Below are 15,600 nucleotides of genomic sequence, written 5' to 3' on the forward strand. Positions count from 1 at the left end.
CCATGCAAAAGACAACATGACAAGTAAAATGAGCTAAACCGAGAATATTTACTAAAAATTAAAAAATAGCATTTCTTCGTTTAAATAGAAAATCAATTTCTACTTTGTTTTGTTTTAAACATGTAAAATTAATTTAATAATTTGAATTAGAATTATCCAAATCAAAATTTGATAAAAAATAATAAGTATTTTACACCTTTAAATTAATCGAATTAAAATTGAAAGTATCAACTGATGCTTAAATATTGCTATTGTTTTATTTCAAAGAGAGGAAAATAGTTTCCTTTTAAACAACTCTTCTCTTTTAAAAAATATTAATAAATTTGCCGATTTTGTATTCGTAGCAAACATTAATATAACAAAATTTTAGATACGGAGCACAAACTACAATGTTATATTAATCGTGTTTTAAACATAATATATACTATATATATATATATATATATATATATATATATATATATATATATATATATATTATTACTATTCAAAGACAACTACATACACATAGATGCACTATAATCTAAAGTGTTGGGCCCGTGCTGACCGTCTAGTGTATATATATATATATATATAGTATGCTGATGCCGTGAAATACTATATTCAGATTGGAGACTTAAGCTAAATATAATATAGTAAGCAAAGTATTATGTTGAAAGGATTAATAAAGCTTAAAGAACACTACAAACTCGGACCAAAAAGTCAACCACAAAAAGTGGGAAATATTCACTATTTATAGGTATGCTTCACGAGCCTTGAATTCAATGCAAAAACCCTTGTAAATAAAGAAACCCTAAAAGGATAAAGTAGGACCGTACGGTCTGACACCCGTACGTTTGTCAGTATAAAATGGCAGAACGGACCGCAACCGGCTATCCGGACCAACGGACATGATGATTTTGGACCAGGAAACCGAACCAACGGACATGATGATCTTAGACCGGCGTACCCGGACAAACGGACACGCTTTTCCTGTCTCGGTTCAATTGCATCCGAGACGATCCCCTGGTGTGAAGAAAGACCCGAACATTCTCGTACTCATTTGGTCATACCCTCGGCTTCGGGTTAACGGGTCAAACATTGACCCGGTTTTTACCGTATACAATACTAAATTCACATTTTATAACAATCTTGTAGTAATAAAATTTGTTGCCTTTTATTATTTCATAACTTCACCCTCTTTCCAGGAAAAATCATACATTAATTACACATGAGCATATAATTTTGATCGGTACATTAATTTTCATAGCTGTGGTACTCATTAATTGCACTTACAACCTTTTTTTCAAAAAGAAAATCATGAGGATTCCTTTACATTAATTTTCATAGCTGTGGTACTCATTAATTGCACTTACAACGTTTTTTTCAAAAAGAAAATCACGGGGATTCCTTTTCAATCAAAGTAAGATTTGATTTGCTAGTTTCTAGATGACTCGAATAGGATAATTACATTTATAATTGAATTAGTGTATTTATCCGCATTTCGCGCCGTTATGAAAGAATAAAATATGATTTAAGTATTACTCTCTCCGGTTCAAAAACAATGTTAATTCATTTAGCCATTTGCACAGATCTTAAGAAAATACTAACTCCTAGATAAAAATAAGTAATTTGACTAAGCTATTCCTAATTAAATAGGTATTAAGATTTGATCACTTAGCACCTAATAAGGGTAAATCTGAAAAAATAAAGTTAATTTTTTCTTAATTTGATAAGCCAACACTTTTTTTAACCAAAAAATAAAGTTAAATAGACATTCTTTTTAAATCGGAGGAGAGTAATATCATTAGTCATATCAGAAGAAGATCAATCTTTACTTATTATTTTTATAAAAAGAAAAAAAATTTACTAATCAAACATCTTATAATGAGTCTACTGTCTTTTCATGGTTCTTTTAACAGTCTATGTGAATCTATTTTTATAAAAGAGAAATATGTTTTACTAATCAAATATCTTATATGAGTCTACTGTCTTTTCCTAGTTATTTTAACGGTCTATGTGAATCTTCATTATAGGAAAATTTGGGAGACACGTTTCAAGTTAAATAGAAAATAATCATTTTGATTTTCATAAAAACCATATATAATTTTTCTCCCTTTTCTCCCCTTTCTCTTCTTTTGTATATTTCTATGATTTCAATTATAGCCACAAAAAAATAAATAATCAAACTTTGTCATTAAGAGCCCGTTTGGATTGGCTTATAAGTTGCTGAAAATAGCTTATAAGTTGTTTTCAGCTTTTTTGAGTGTTTGGCTGGCCAGCTTATAAGTCATTTTGTGCTTAAAATAAGCCCAAAAAAATAATTGAGCCCATTTGGCTTAGCTTATCTAACATGTTTTTTGCGTGGAGTGCCCTTCTTTTGGGTTGGTCTTTATATTTTGCCCCTCATTTATGCCTTCTTTAATTTTTGCCCCTGCCGCCTGTTTAATGAAAGTTTTTTGACGAAATTACCCTTACCCCATTAAAACCCTTTCTATTTCGTTATTTGCCCTTTTCTTTTCTTTTTTTGCTTCTTCGTTCCTCCTCTGTTTGTGTCTGTCTTATCTGTTCGAAAATTTAGGTGCAAATTTGGATCTTTTGCTCGTTTCAATATTTGTTTTTATGTTAAATTGTTGTTTGTTGAATCGATATCATTGTCTTCGTCGTTTTTTATATTTAATTGATCCTTTTTGTTTTAAAATTATTTTTTAACGTGTTTGTTAAAGTGTCTGTATGATCTTTTGAACTTTAGTTTCGTTCCCCATGTTATATCTTGGTTTTTTGAATGTCGTATTATGTTTTTGTTGATTTTGATATGCGTTTTGGTTTTCTCTGTGTTGAATCTTTGAAGTTTTGCCTGTGAACAACTATTTTAGGTTGTTGGTGTTGTTTTTGTTTAATAATCTGGGGTTTATGAAGAATGTGTATGTGTGAGGCAGCATATGCCTGTTCCGGCAGAATTTTTGTTTTTAAAAACTGAATTTATGCCTATTGCGGCATAATTTCGTGACTTAAGTTATTTTGTATGTGTTTTGATTTTTTTTGTTTTTGTTTTTGTTAATAATGTTGGTTTTTATGAAAGTTTATATGTTTTCCTGATTATAGGAAAAAAATTAGGCTGTTTTTGAAGTTTGGTGGTAATATTTTGTATGAATGAAGTTATTTTGTATGTTTTTTGATTTTCAATGTGTTGAATCTGTTTATTTTTGCCTGTGAACATTAGTTTAAGATTTTTGGTGTTGTCTTTTGTTTAGTAACCTGGTTTTTCATGAAGACTGTGTTTGTCTGAGGCAACATATGCCGGGTCCGGCAGAGTTCTTGTCTTTTGAAACTGAAGTTATGCCTGTTCCGGCATAACTTCATGAATTAAGTTAATTTATGTGTGTCTTGGTTTTTTGGTGATGTCTTGTTAATAATTTTGGGTTTTTTTTATGCAATATTATGTGTTTTTGGTGTTGTTTTGTTAATAATGTTGGTTTTTTATGCAATCTTATGTGTTTTGGTTCTTTCTTCTATCATGCAGGTATTTGTGTACCAGTCTAGGGGCTGATTTTGTATTATGGTATATGTTAATTATTTTCATTCTCATTTTTGGTTTATTCTTATGTAAATTCCTGGTTTCTGTTGACATTAATTTTTCTTTTATAGGAGGAACATCCCTTGGTTAAGTTTGAACACTGGGTTGAAGGAGGTGGCATGTGGAGTGGTGATTTTCATTTTCGGAGTTTGATTTTGTCCTTTTTTAGTGTCTCTCAATTGGACTTGTTGAAAAAGGGTGTTTTTGGACAGTTTATGGATTTGGTTGATGTCCACCTGAGTGATAGTATTTTCCATTGCTTGATCTTATCCCAACTTTCATCTAGTAATGATAGTGCATTAAAGTTTAAGATATTTGATCACGTGTGTGTATTTGATTCCGAGTCTTTCCGTCTTATTACTGGTTTGGATTCTTGTGTTGGCGATTTTAGTGTTGTGTCTAGCAGACCAAATAGATTGTTGAGACTTTATTTTCCAAGTCAGGATAGAATAAGGTTGTGTGATCTCAAGAGTTTCTTACAGATTAAGTCAAGTAATCGTACTGGTGGTTTTTGGAAAAGATCTAGTGATCCTATTAGACTTGCTGAGGTCTATATATTGGAGAGGGTTTTGTTGGGTCGTAATGAGAAATGTGTTGTTAAAGGTCATGTAATGAAGATAATTGATGATGACAGTCTTCGAGTGTCTTATCCTTGGGGTTCTCATAGTTTTAATTGGTTGGTACGGTCGATTCGTGGTTGTGTGAAGACTTTCAAGAGCATGCCATCTACACGTTATATGATTAGTGGTTTCCCTTACGCTTTAAATGTGTGGCTATTGGAGGTTTTCCCTATCTTTCGAGGGTTTTCAAGTTTTCATGGTCTGAAGTCTCCTCGTATGTTGTCTTGGGGTCCTTCAAAGCAAGTTGATTATAAAGTTATTACTGATAATTTCTTCCATGCTGAAAAAGTATGTGTTTCCTTCTTATTGATGCTTCTTTTTCTTGGTTCTTTTTCCTCTTGTTATTTTTTGTGTTTTTGTCTAATTGATGTGTTTATATTGTATTATAGAGATTCAAGAAATTTATTATCCATGCTGTTGTTGTTGGTACGGAACAAGAGATTCTAGATTATCCAGTTGCACTTAAATTTCCTGATGATTCAGACCCTTGTTCTTCCCGTGCAGTTTTGCCATCTCAACCTACTTCTCAGATATTTGATGTAAGTTGTACTTTGCCTTTTGTGTTTTTGGTTGTTTAACTGAATTCTGAGTTAGAGGCCTTCTGGTAGATTATTTTAGTAGGAGACATTTTTGTAGTCTTTTCTGTTTTGGTTATGGAAATGAAAGTTTATGCCCCTTGAGGCATACTTTTTGGTTTTGCAAACTTAGAATCTGCCCCTTCCGGCATACATTTCTCCTTTCATATTTCAGTTCTGCCCCTACCGGCATACTGTTCTCATTTTGAGACTTATTTTAGTAGGTAACACATTTTGCAATCTTCTCTGTTTTGGTTATGGAAATGAAAGTTTATGCCCCTTGAGGCATACTTTTTGGTTTTGCAAATTTAAAATTTGCCCCTTCCAGCATACATTTCTCCTTTCATATTTAAATTTTGCCCCTACCGGCATACTGTTTTCATTTTCAGACTTATTTTAGTAGGTAACACATTTTAGCAGTCTTCTCTGTTTTGGTTTTGGAAATGAAAGTTTATGCCCCTTGAGGCATACTTTTTGGTTTTGCAAACTTAAAATCTGCCCCTTCCGGCATACATTTCTCCTTTCATATTTCAATTCTGCCCCTACCGGCAAACTGTTTTCATTTTCAGACTTCAGTTCTGCCGGGTTTGGCATACTTGTTCAACATTAATTTTATGGCATCAAAAGTAATGCTTTGTTTTATTGATCTGTTATACAGGGTGTTTTGTCTAGTGTGAAGAAGCAACTTGATGATGAACGATCTACAATTGTCAATCAAGTAAAGGTATGGCTTTTTATTTTTTTATTTTTTAGTTTGTTAATATGATATGTATACTTTGCATGCTGTGTTCGTTGTTTTTGTTTATTCTCATTTTCTTTTCTTCTTTGTTTAATTTTTTTTTCCTTGTTTTGTAGTCTTTGGATAGCCGTTTCGAAGAATTGGATAAAAAAATTGTTGGTGCGATTAATGATGTGGATAGTTTAGTTCGTGTACATGATGAAACAAAGTCATGTAGCAGCTTCTGAAAGTGCTAAAAGAACTTGTTTAGAAAGTAGACTTGACAGTTTAGAAAGTAAATTTGATTATGTGATGCACTGTATTGAAAGTTTAGTTCGACTGCATAGCGAAAACAAATCTTGTAAAGCTTGTGCATCTGGTAAAAGACAACCTGATTTGGGTTATTCAGTGAATGATGAGGTGAAGTTAGATGCACACCTTGGAAAAGATTTGCAGGAACTTATGGAGAATATGCTTTGTAAAGCAAGGTCTACGAAAAATAACACGTCTCCCATGCTCGATATGCTTTGTGATGCTGCTGTTTCTTCATCAAGTCAACTGTCTGATAAAACTCAAACTCTTTCTCAGTTTGAAAAGGAATTTGTGAAAGAAAATGAAGACCGCGCAAAAAAAGAAACACTTAACGAAGTTGCTACAATTAATTATGCTTTTCAATGCGGCGATTATGTGTTTTCTTCTAATGAAGCATCACAAAATGTAAATGAAGTAGCAGCTGCAGTTGAAGATTGCAGAAAACGTCCGAGATGCGAAGATGGAAACAAAGAAGATGATGGTTATCCTAACTGGTATTTGCTTACACCGAGAAGTACTCCAGTTGAGAAACGGTTGAGTTCTGGGACTGATATATACTGTACTGCAGAAGAGTTAGGAAAGTGAATTGATTTTTTTGTTATTATTTAAGGCAAGTGTTATGTATGTTTCCCCCTTTTTCGAATGATGTATATGTAAATTGGTTTTTCATTTCTGTACATATAATGAAGTTTCACTTTTTCAAACTGTACTCTATTGTAGTCTGCTGTCACGCCCCATTTGAACGGCTTCATTATAGTTTGCAACTTCCCGGTTCTTCTAATTGGTTTAAAAAGGGTTAGAGTCGCCACCTTATTTTTTAGGAAAATCGGGAAACCTATATGTACTTGTGTGTCTACTCCATTTTAGTCCACGAAACCTGTAGATTCTAGATAAGGGTTTTATTTACCCCGAGGGGAAGGTATTAAGCATCCCCCAGAGCCTGCTCGAAGACAGTCCTTAGACTTAGTTTAACTGAACACTAGAGGGGGATTATCTATCTGTTTATCATTATTATTACATGTTTTCAAAATGTTATGACTTCATGAAAAGCTATACTAGGTGATAATATACTAAGTCTATACAGTGTATAAAACATGTATGTATATCAAGTATCAAGTATTTATAAATAATATATATTGATGGAAATGTATAAAGGATTGTAAATAAAACATACCTCGTTCGATAGTAGTGTATTTGCTAGTAAAATGAGTATATATCTATTGCCACAAAAGGTATATCAGTTGGCGTAAATAATATATACAACTATATAAAAGATGTATAAAAAATATAAGAGTATAGATATACCAAGTATATAAAAAATGTGTATCTATGTAAAAAAAAAAGAATGTATGTATATGAAACATATAAAGAATGTATTTCAAGTATAAAAGAGTGTATATCAAACATAAAATGTCTAAAGAATTGTATAACTAGGTATATTAGTGCATAAAGAATGTAAAAATAATCTACGAATATTCATTGGTGTAAAGAGTTTATATAATAAAATTATTAATAAAAGTGAATTTGATTTGACTTGTTTCTACCGTTTAATTGAAAAGAGTGTTCATTTAATGAATATCCTATCAAAGGAATAAGGAACAAAAGGATAGTAAAAAATTTTGGTAAAAAATAAGTATAAGGAATTGTGTATAAAAAAATGAGTGAAAAAGATATAATGCCCTTTAAAAAAAATGAAAGATTTGTAAATGGACGGCCTAGTATTTACCTACTGTCAAAAATGTGGATTTAACTTAACTAAAATATGTATTGGTGCATATGAAATAATATAAAACGTACGTTGTATTAAAAGTGTATAAAGAATATAAAATAAAGGATGGACTAGTATTTTTTACCTAAATACCAAAAGTGTGAATTTAATTAACGAAGCATTTATACCAAGTCAATTTAATCTATTTATGAAAGTATTGACGGCCTAAATCTAGCCTAAAGCGAATGACAAATTTTAAGTTAAACAAACACGACGACATTCTCTTTGGGGATTAAGAGAATGAACCTGGGTTGTATGCCCAAAGTCCTGATGTTAATTCCAGGTTGTATGCCGGAGTGTGAAAAATAAAGAGGAATAACAGGTTGTATACCCGAGATCCTGAATGATGACTGATGATTTTTTTTTGGCTCCTTCTTGCTTTGGAGGTCGTTGTTCGTCTTTGTTTTTATGGGACTTTTGTATATTTTTGTCGTTGGAAACTTCAGCTTGGATCTTTATCTGCGATTGCACATTTCTAGTACGCTAGCTCAGGGAGGTTGGGCCAAGAGAGGGATAGTGCATGTAAGCACTCAGAAATGGTATAGACTTATGATGTGGTTATCAAAGAAAAGGCTTTAGGCCCAAAGGGGGAATGCTAGGGATAATGTCATTTGGTAGGCTAGAAAGGCTCAAACGGGTCAAAGAAGGCCTACGATCCTTTCCTATACCGAGTGTTACTCATAATTTCGCCTCAACAGACATTCAATCCAAGTTTTAGATCACAATGCAATGCAATTGAATGTTGTCTAAAACTCACCACACAATGCACATGAAATAATGAGGTTGGTTTTGTTCTTGTCTTACCTGCATGCAAGAAAATTTTTCAAGTGTTACACAAGGTGTGAATGAGAGGTTCCAAAAGAATCTATGGTTTACCACGAAGTCAATCCTCTCCATCATATCGATTGTCGCTTGTTTCTTTCCTATGCACATTCCTAACTGTGTTGGTACCAACCAAGTCAAAGATATGAATCTAATTTTTATTTTTTTTTGTATTTTTTGAATAAGGGGTTCCGAACCCGAGAAGGGTTGCCTACGTATCTCATCTTTGATGAGAATCCGGTGCGCGTAGTTCGTTCAGAGAGGTAAGAACAAAGAATTTTTTTTTTCAAATAATTTTCGGACATTTTTTTTTAATAATGAATACCGAACCCAAAAGGGCTGCCTACGTATCTCAGCAAAGAAGAGAATCAGGTGTGCGTATCTTGCAAATAAGATATAAGAAGAGGTATCGAATGAAGGCGGAGTTTTGCAAGTACTCCGACAGACGGAAGAAGGGTGTGTCCATCGTAGGCACGGGCCTTTGAAAATTATCCAGGAAGGGACCAATCATAGGCTCAGAGCTTGGACAGTACTATGGTAGGCGGTCATAAAAAGGATGTCAACCGTAGATGGAGCCTTGACATTACTCCAGTACACTGTTAAAATTGTTATGGAGGAGAAGGTCGGACGTTGGCAAAGCTTTGACACTACTCTGCATCCATTGGTAGGACTGTTCACAGTTTTGGTTAAAACCAAAACCAAAGCGAAAATTTAACCAAACAGAATAAAAAAACCGACATTTGGTTTGGTTTTAAATTTTAAAAACCGATAATATTTGGTTTGGTTATGGTTATATTAAAAAATAACCGAATAAATAACCGAACCAAACCGATAAATTATATACATAAATTTTATAATTACTTATATGTATAATATTAGTTTTTCATAAATAATTATAAATATTTTATACCTTTTAATCATTAATTTGATTTTTGGTCTACTTATTTCACATGACTGTTTAAGGCCCATGTTTTTAAGAATATGTCCAAGCCCATGTCTTTAAGTCTCTTAACTCTTTAAGTGTTAAGTGTAAACCTACTAACAGAAGCTCACGTCAGAATCTAATGTCTTTAACTTAAATTCTTAGCCTTTCTTTGTCAGCCATTTGATTTTAGGTTGTTTCTTCTTTTTTTCCCGAATTTATACCTTTCTTTTTTCTTGTTTGAATGGGTCCTAAACTTCTAATATTTTTCATGTGGAAAGGACAGAGGTTGTAGATTTGGAGGTTCTTATAGAAGATACTTCAGTAACATCAACATTTGTTGTAACTCAAGCACATGGTAATGCCCTAATACTTCTTCCGTGAGTAATCCTCCTAAAAGGCAGAAAAGAACAACTCTTTGTAGTCGAGACCCTAGCCCTGGGGATAATGATAGAAAAACATCTAAAGTTTGGGATCATTACACAAAGTGTTTTTAATAAAATTGGAGAATTGAGGACAAAATGCAAGTATTGCCCCAAAGTTTGGGATCATTACACAAAATTTTTTTATTTCATATATTTTCATTTTAATTTTAGGTAGTCTTTATGTTTAATTAATATGTATGTTTGCAACAACAACTAAAAGCTCCTATGCTCTACTTTATTTTCAGGTATGTGTATTAAGATGACAAAAATGGTGCAGCCAGTACTTAGTTAGTTTTTAGCTCTATATGTAATAGTTTAGCAACTTTGGGTAACTTGAGTATGACACTATCACTAATAATGAAAATATTTCTATAATGTATGTTCCACCTTGAATGATAAATAAAAGTTATCGTTTGAACAAAAAAAAAGACATGTCTTTTTCAACTTTTTAATGTTTTACTGATAAGTCTCATGGCTGCTAGTCATAAACCGAAAAATCCAACCAAACCGACAATAACCAAACCGGTGGTTATTATTTTATTTGGTTTGGTTATGATTTTAGACATTTAAAAACCGACTAAATTGTTTTGGTTATGGTTTTAATCAATAACCGACCCAAACCGAACCATGAACACCCCTATCCATTGGCATGGTTGGCTATGAGGAAACGTCAACGTCAACGTCAGCGGAGCTTTAAAAACAATCCGCGTCCACTGGCAAGGTTATAAGAGGGAATGCCGACCTTTACGGAGTTTCTAAAAATACTCCGCGCCTATCGGTTAGATTGCAATGATTGGGTGCCAAACTGTTTGTGGTGCTTTGACATTACTCCTTGTCAGTTGGCACGACTATTGTATAGTTGAGGGAGCAGAATTTACATGTTTCGAACCCTTGGGGTTGAAAAATAAACACCGATAAGCCAAAGTTTCATGGCCTGCTATGCTTCGGAGAAGCAGAAAAGCTTATATCCCAAAATTTGGGACCAAAGCCGGGTGATGGTTGGGGTAAGGCTGGTATTGCCGCTGTTGGGTTTTGGATTTGAAGGGATTGATTGACGCTCTTATAAGTCTTTTTGGAGAGCGTCTTTGAACTGCTCCAAAATAATTGTCCCAGTTTTTTATTCCGGTGAATTATTTTGAAACAGTGGGGAGACCGAACCCTTATGTAGGGTTGCCTACGTATCTTGCCTGGACAAGAATCAGGTCAGACGTAGTTCGGGAAAATACTGTGTTGTATGTGATTTGTATGATTTCTATGAATTGGTGATTGTATTGAACAGAAGTGAGGCTATGAACAAGAGTTCGAATCTGGAAAAGTGAGTTCCAAAGAGGTGAAGAATGTACAAGGCCGTTTTGTATTAAAAAAAAAGGAATGGTAAAGTCAAAACATTGGTACAAAGACCGGAAATGGGTATGAAAAATAATATGGTTGTGACGGTGGTCGTAAAGACCAAAAAATGGGTGTGAGGGTTTGGAAAGGTTCCAAGCTCAACATAAGTCAACCAAAATTGTCCGATAAAGCAGACAAGGCCGAAGAAGATATGTCTAGTATATATGTATGTCTATTATATATGTATAACTAAATAATGTCTAATATATTGTACAACTACAGAATGTCTAATAAATACAGTATGTGAAACAAATAAAGAATATGTAAGATGCAAAAAGCATGTAGCAAATAAAGAATGAAATTAATCCGGCTAGAGCAGTGATCAAAATTATACATACAACGGCCTAAGAATTCTAAGAGTAGATTCACCTAAGCTGATAAAGAATATTCGGAAAACTACGAGATGGCAAGTAGTAAGACTAGCCCACCAATCTCTGAAACTAAGGAGTTTGAAGAAGGTTCGGAGGAGCGCAAAAGCACAACTCGCGTGCACAATGTGTGTATGTGTACGGCCAAAGACTCAATTGAAAGTGCGATGATAGTATAAAGAAAACAGTAACATGTAGTGTCTTCAATCAAATAAGCAACACAAGTTTGGCTTTGGCTCGTGTCCTTTCAAAGATAATATTATAGCAGTTCACGATATATACATAACAAGTAATAATAATAAAAATAAATAAATAATCACATATCCCTCAAGTTCTCACTTAAACTAAGTCTGTTAAGGTCAAAACCTAGGTAATCCCCAGCAGAGTCGCCATTCTGTCACGCCCTATTTTGAACGGCTCCAATATAGTTTGCAACTTCCCGGTTCTTCTAACTGGTTTAAAAAGGGTTAGAGTCGCCACCTTATTTTTTAGGAAAATTAGGAAACCTATATGTACTTGTGTGTCTACTCCATTTTAGTCCACGAAACCTATAAGATTCTAGATAAGGGTTTTATTTACCCCGAGGGGAAGGTATTAAGCATCCCCCAGAACCTGCCCGAAGACAGTTCTTAGACTTAGTTTAACTGAACACTAGAGGTGGATTATCTATCTGTTTATCATTATTATTACATGTTTTCAAAATGTTATGACTTCATGAAAAGCTATACTAGGTGATAATATACTAAGTATATACAGTGTATAAAAAATGTATGCATATCCAGTATCAAGTATTTATAAAGAATGTATATTGATAGGAATGTATAAAGGATTGTAAATAAAACATACCTCATTCGATAGTAGTGTATTTGCTAGTAAAATGAGTATATATCTATTGCCACAAAAGGTATATCAGTTGGTGTAAATAATATATACAACTATATAAAAGATGTATAAAAAATATAAGAGTATAGATATACCAAGTATATAAAAAATGTGTATCTATGGAAAAAAAAAAGAATGTATGTATATGAAACATATAAAGAATGTATTTCAAGTATAAAAGAGTGTATATCAAACATAAAATGTCTAAAGAATTGTATAACTAGGTATATTAGTGCATAAAGAATGTAAACATAATCTACGAATATTCATTGGTGTAAAGAGTTTATATAATAAAATTATTAAGAAAAGTGAATTTGATTTGACTTGTTTCTACCGTTTAATTGAAAAGAGTGTTCATTTAATGAATATCCTATCAAAGGAATAAGGAACAAAAGGATAGTAAAACATTTTGGTAAAAAATAAGTATAAGGAATTGTGTATAAAAAAAATGAGTGAAAAAGATATAATGCCCTTTATAAAAAAATGAAAGATTTGTAAATGGACGGCCTAGTATTTACCTACTGTCAAAAATGTGGATTTAACTTAACTAAAATATGTCTTGGTGCATACGAAATAATATAAAACGTACGTTGTATTAAAAGTGTATAAAGAATATAAAATAAAGAATGGACAAGTATTTTTTGCCTAAATACCAAAAGTGTGAATTTAATTAACGAAGCATTTATACCAAGTCAATTTAATCTATTTATGAAAGTATTGACGGCCTAAATCTTGCCTAAAGCGAATGACAAATTTTAAGTTAAACAAACACGACGACAAGTAAATACATATATCAGCATGTCATTCCAAAAATAAAGTTTCCACTATACTACAAGTTCATGTTTTGTACATTTATAAAGAACGCAGAAAGTAAATACAAACAGTGATTCGGGTTCCTTCCGAGTATCGTCTTTGAGATGTATTTTCCCATACCTATATAAGCACTTGGTAAAAATGTTAGTAAGAAAATAAATAACTATCTAATGAATTAAAGAAATAATAAAAAAAACTTAAAATAAAAAAACCCGTCTTTTGTACATGGGAGGCCTTGGAAATCGACGAAAATTTCTTCATCGGCCATTTGGGTTTAGTATTCGCCCAAATGAATTTAAATAAATTTGACAAAAAATGTAACAGTACAGTGGGCCGTCGGAAGTATTTTCCGGGCACAGAACCAACAATGATATTTAGTAAAAGAGATATTAAAACAGTCCAAAAATCTAATAACAGTAGCAAGACAGCAGCGTGTCACCTAAAAACCAAAATAACGCAATCAAAACTCCGACATACAGCAGCACCAAAGCAGCACAAGATCACCAATAGTAGTAGCTAAAATAAAGTAATAAAATAGTAAACCAATTCCAAAGAAACAATGGAAAAGCAACATATATACTTGTCGGAAATCGCGAAATTGCGTAACGTCAGCCCAAACAGATCTAAGAGCAATACAGTGGCAAAACAAACAACAAAAACAGAAGTGCAAAGAGATGAGAGGAGTGGGGAACAGAGGAAAGGCAGTGGCGTCGTGGTGGTGTTGTCATTAATTTTTCCGGCGTCGTGGGTTCACCGGAGCTAGGCAGTAGGGGTCATGAATGGTGGGTGGGGTTGTTTTGGAGGAAGCTGGCAGTGGAGAGATGGAGCTGTGGTGGTTACGGGTGGAGTTCGCCGGCGGTGGCAGCAAGGGTTTCGGTCGGCGGCTGAAAGAGAAGTGGAGGAGAGGAGAAGAAGACGATATGGTGTTATGGTGCGTGGGTGGTTCGTGGTTGTGTGGGTTGATGTTCGCCGGAGCTCGGAGCTCCGGCGTGGAGAGGCGGCGGCGACAGTTTTGTGAGAGAGAGGGGAGAGAGAAATATTTAGGTTTAGAAAAAAAAATCTGATGTTGGAGTATATGGAATAATATGAACTCTTCCTTTTCTTTTATTGACAAAATGACCCTTCTTATTATCCAAAAAATAAAGTGTCACACCCCTTTATCCCCTTGATGCTACTTTTAATCCCTAGGGTTATTGTCCAATAGGGATTTCGCCCTTTAACCAATGTATAAAAATTTATTAATCAATGGATCAAGAACTCAACCCATCACCTCAAATGTCAACTTTTAAAAAGGTGACGAGACCTTGGCTTGACCGATTTTTTGCTCTGTATTTAAAAATCAATTGCTCTGATTTTCTCTGCACTGTCGGATTGTACTAAAATATAGTTAATTAATACATGTATAAATAATAACGTAAGTATAAAATATAAATATTAATGTGTAAGATATGAAAATGTATTACTATAAAATTAAGAAACAATTATTAATTGCACAAAAATGGTAGTATTACGCTGTACATGTGCAAAATAATGATTCTTGGAAAATGACAATAAATTGATAAAATTCCTAAAATAAGGATAATCATCAATAAATTGTTGAAAAAATGTGTAAAAAATGTATTTCGCGCTCTTTAACGAATCAGGGCCCCCCAAAACGTTAATTTTAAGCACGTCGAGCCAAAATTAGGTGTCAACATCTGCCTTAACCGGCATACTTTTGCCATTTTGTGAACAGATGTTCTGCCCCTTCCGGCATACTTCTAAGATGGAAGTAACTGTTTTTCCTAAAAATAAAAAAGATAATTAAAAAGTGACTCTTGTTCCAAAACATCTCGAATAAGTGCTACAGTTACTTCCAATTAATGTATTAATTGTTTTGTTTTAAAAAAAATGGAAAGAAAAACTGAAAAATTCTTTGTATTTTTGTCAATAGTTGCAACAGTTACTCCAATTCAAATTTCAGTAACTGATTTTGGTTTAAAAAAAAAACTGCAAAACCTGTTGTATCCTCATCCAATTGAAATCCAAAGAGCTTAATATGCAAAAGTCAAGCCAAATAAGCTTGTCGCCTCCGGCATAAGTTTGCCCGTTGGGAACAGAAGTTCTGCCCCTTCCGGCATACTTCTAAATTCGTAGTAACAGTTTTTTTTTTTGCTAGAAATAAAAAAGATAATGAAAAAGTGACTCTTATTCTCAATATCTCTAATAGATATTGCTACAGTTACTTCCCATTGAAAATGTATTAATTCTTTTGTTTTAAAAAAAAAAACTGAAAAACACTTTGTATTTTTGTCAATAATTGCAACAGTTACTTCAATTCAAATTTCACTAACTGTTTTGTTTTTTTTGAGAAAAAACTGCAAAACTTCATGTATCCTCATTCAATTGAAATCTAATCGTTTCAACAGTTATTCCAATTTAAAATCGACT

The sequence above is a fragment of the Lycium barbarum genome, chromosome 1 (assembly GCF_019175385.1).
Source record: "Lycium barbarum isolate Lr01 chromosome 1, ASM1917538v2, whole genome shotgun sequence".
Taxonomy (NCBI): domain Eukaryota; kingdom Viridiplantae; phylum Streptophyta; class Magnoliopsida; order Solanales; family Solanaceae; genus Lycium; species Lycium barbarum.